Genomic DNA, 4,270 nt, shown 5'->3' on the forward strand with positions numbered 1-4,270 from the left:
AGATATATAGTTGCATTCTCTTAATGAATAGAATGATTTGTTCTAATGGTGTTTGTAAATAGGATCTCAAGTCCGCATCTTGTACAGCAATTAACTACTAAGAAGAATATATTCAGTGTGTTATTTGTTGAAAAAAAATAAAAATAAATAAAAATAATGAAAGTTTAGGACAATGACCAAAATAAAAAAAAAAAGAAGAGACACTCCAACATATGTGAGTGATTCAGTGAAACTCCCTTTGTGTTTTTAGTATCTGTGCAGATGCTAAAAACATGCCCTTCTGGATCATCTTCTTGATATTATCTTTGTTTTTGTATTAGTGATGAAGTTTAGTGACAGGAAAAAGGACTTTGAAGAGCCAGACTGAACTGGCATTGCAGCCCTGCTACTTACTGGCTGCAGCACTGTGGTCAGAATCTACTAAACTTCATGTGTTTATTTTCCTTATCTAAAAGGAGACAATAATGGCATAAATTCTGAGAGGATGTTGTTTGGATAAAACAAATAGCATATGCAAATATATTTTCAAAACACCAATTAGCATATCATGTCCACCCAATAACTGTACCTATTATCATTCTAACCTAAGTTAATTAATAAGACAAGAATTAAATTAAATTCACTATGTAAAAAAAAAAGAATATGGTCTCTAGTTGCATCCATTTACCTACAAAAGCTTCAAATTTATCCTTTTCTATACCTGAATAATACTCCATTGTTAAAAACGCCACAACTTCTTTATCCATTCCTCAGTTAATGGGAATTTTGGTTGCTTCCAAGATTTAGCTGCGGACAGATTGTGCTGCTACAAACATGGGTGTACATAAATTGCTGTGGTATGAAGGTTTCAGTGCTTCTGGAAAAATACCCAGAAAATGAATAGATAGGTTGAATGAGACCTTTAAATCTAGCTTTTGAAGGAATCTCCACACTGATGTCAATAGTGGTTGTACCAGTCTCTACTCCCACCAACAGTGGATAAGGGTTCCTTTTTCCCCACAGCCCCTCTAGCTAGTGTTTGTTATTGGTTGTCATCATTGTCATCGTGTTCTTCATTGTCGTCGTCATCTTCTTCTTCTTCTTCTTCTTCTTCTTCTTCTTCTTCTTCTTCTGCTTCTGCTTCTGCTTCTGCTTCTGCTTCTGCTTCTGCTTCTGCTTCTGCTTCTGCTTCTGTTTCTGCTTCTCCTTCTCCTTCTCCTTCTTCATCATGTATTTAGTACAGGGTATATAGGGTCACACTACACAGATTGGACTCCCAGCTTGCAGTGTGTTAATCAGAAGTGCAGGGGCTTCTGCACTGCACTGGCATCTAAAAGAAGTAGGATAGTCTTGAAGACTGATTGTTCAGCTGGTGGGGTATGATGCTATCTCTAGGTAGATAGTGTCAGAATTAAATTAGAGGATGCCCAGCTGGTGTCCATGTGGAATTAATTGCTTGCATGCTGATGAGGAGAAATCCTTATACATTTTGAGGTTAGAGAAGTGACCTGTGTTATCGGTGCATACCGGAGAAGCAGTTTATTTTTCCTTCACTATCCTCAGATTTTCCATCTCCTTCAGGTTCAATAATTTACTAGAATGACTCACTGAGCTCATAAAAGTGCTTTGCCTGTGATTACTGGGTTATTATGAAGGATCAACTCAAGAACAGCCAAGTGGAGGAAAAGCATAGGAGAATGTGTAGTTGGGGGCGTGTGCAGTGAGCAGGCCAGCTCTGGCGCACTGATGTTTTCTCCAGCCAGGACCCCTCCAAAACTTGCTGATCAAGAGTTTTAGTGGCTGGCTTGGGCACCTTAGTAGGACATGTCTCAAAATTAAAAATGAAAGGGGCTGTGGCTGTAGCTCAGTGGCAAAACACCTGTGGGTTCCATCCGTAGTTTACAAAAAAACCAAACCAAAACAAAACAAAACAAAAAACCCAAAACCAAAAAATAATTTTAATGGATATTTCATTATGCAGGAATCATTGAAATGATAGACTTTTGGTGACTGAATGTAATCTCTAGCCCCTTTCTTGCTTGGAATTCAGGAATGGGGCTGGAAGTTCCTCACCTCAAATCACTTGATCTTTTCCAGCTGCCGTCCTTAATCTAGCTAGCGCCCCACCCTGAGTTACTCATTAGCATAAATTCAGATACAGTTGCAAAGGGCTTTCATAAGAGATACTCCCATCAGTTGGAATTTGAGGGTTTTAGGAGGTCTGTGCCAGGAACTTGGGGTAAAGACAAAATATATATTTTTATTTTCCTATACTTGCTGATTTATTTTTTTTAATTTTTTTTAGTGTAGCACTGTTTGTGATCTCAGCTACGAGTCAGCCTGTACTCAAAGCATAACATGCTCTTCCATTCCTCTTGTCCAGCACAGAAGGGTCTTCCAGATGGCACACCAACAGAACAAGGGACTCTGATGATGCCAGTCGATGCTGTCGGTATGAGTTTTACATTCCATAATGGTGTTGGGAGGTAGGTTAAGCACGTACTGAAGTGTGTCCCGGATTCAGCCTGTGATTGCTTGGTCACTGGCAGTCTTATTTCAAATGGAAACAATGTCCTTCTGGAAGCGGGCAGAGACCACAGCCCCACAGATCTCTTCCCCAACCATGAACTGTTCCCCCAGCAAGGCCAGGATGAGATTCTCCCAGCAGCAGGAGGCCACTCCATTCTGCAGCAGAAGGATCCACTTGCCCCCATTTTTATTTGCATCATCCTCCCACATGGGTTTAATTCCTTCTTTGAAGAGATGGAAGACACTATGTCCTGTCAGGTCCCCAGGACGTACCACGTGGCTATAAAGCCTCCAGAACTGCTCCACAGAGGCACAGGTGCCGATCTGCTTGATATTCTGTTTGTAGCTCTGTGAGCTGGTGGGACGGCCTGGGGTTCTCCTGGAGTACCAGAAAGTGTGGTGGTTTTAATGCAAGGGATGTTCTGCCAGTCCAGGACCACAGCCTTCCTCTTGCCACTGCTGACTCTTGTCTCCTTCTGTTTTCTCCTTCTCACTGTCTTCCTGCGTGCTGTTTCCTTCCTTCTGATCACGGTCTCCCCGTCATCATCTTTCAAGGCATCGAATTTGTTGTTCATCCTCTCACCGCCACTGTTGCCACTCCACACTTGTCTATCTTTCCAGAGATATTGATACACATATAAAGAAATACATTTTTATGCCACTTTCATAGACTAACATATTCTTATTCTTCTTGTTTTCTTTACCTAGCAGTTTATTTTTAGATTAACCCTATTTCAGAACACAAATCATATTCTCTTTATTTTGTATTGGCTGTATTCCATTATGAGAAAACATTGTAATTTATAGAACTAGTCCCAGCTAACATTGAAGTTGTTCATAATCTTTTACTACTATGAACAATAGGAAGTGGCATTGTTGAGTCACTCTATATGTGTGTTAACAGATTACAGTGTGACTGACCCTCGATGGAATTGCACTAAGTCTATCTCCAGGAATATTTGAGAATACCTATTTTCTATACTATTACCATTATTTTGGTATAATTTCATTTCTGCTTCTCTTATTGTGAGAGTTAACATATTTTTCAATTTTAAGAGACATTTATTTCTTACCTTTTGTAACTAATCTACTATATACTCTGGGTATTTTATCAATGGAGGTTTGGTCTTTCTTTTTTTATTTTTAGGAAATATTTGTATATCTAGGAAAATTATTGCCCTTTTGAGTTGGTTAGGACTGGCCGTATTTCAATGCTTATAGCCACATGAGCTATACTATGCAGTATAGGTCTATCATTTTAAGATGTTTAGTTATTACTAGTACACACTTGTAGTGTGTAATGATTCTGCTCATCGTGAGGAAATGGTACATGTATGTAACACGTCTCAGTTCTTTTTTCCCCCTTTCCCTCTAGTCCTCCTCTTTTATTTGCTAGCATCAGATTAATTTATTTATCTTATAACTTGATTATCATAGCTACAGACTAACAGCTGGACTAATAGGCCAAAAATATCACTTTATATATCCTAGATATAAAACACATAAGATAATTAGACTAAATCAAGGTATATTTTTATTTTTATTTATTTATTTATTTTTAAAGTTTTATTGATAAGCAGCAATGAGACAGTTTCAAATCTAATCGGAAGTACAGTTTCAACAAATAATACACTGCATATATTCTTCTCAGTGGTTAATTGCTGTACAAGAAGTGGACTTGTGATCCTATTTACAAACACCATTAGAACAAATCATTCTATTCATTAACAGAATGCAACTATATATCTATCCTAACCACTTT

General features: G+C 38.3%; 1 pseudogene; it reads right to left on the reverse strand.

Annotated features, from left to right (window-relative positions):
- Positions 1–2,325: 2,325 nt before the first annotated feature.
- LOC101561344 lies at positions 2,326–3,083 on the reverse strand (annotated as a pseudogene).
- Positions 3,084–4,270: the final 1,187 nt, after the last annotated feature.

Source organism: Octodon degus, unplaced genomic scaffold, assembly GCF_000260255.1.
Source record: "Octodon degus isolate 3935 unplaced genomic scaffold, OctDeg1.0 scaffold00169, whole genome shotgun sequence".
Lineage (NCBI taxonomy): Eukaryota > Metazoa > Chordata > Mammalia > Rodentia > Octodontidae > Octodon > Octodon degus.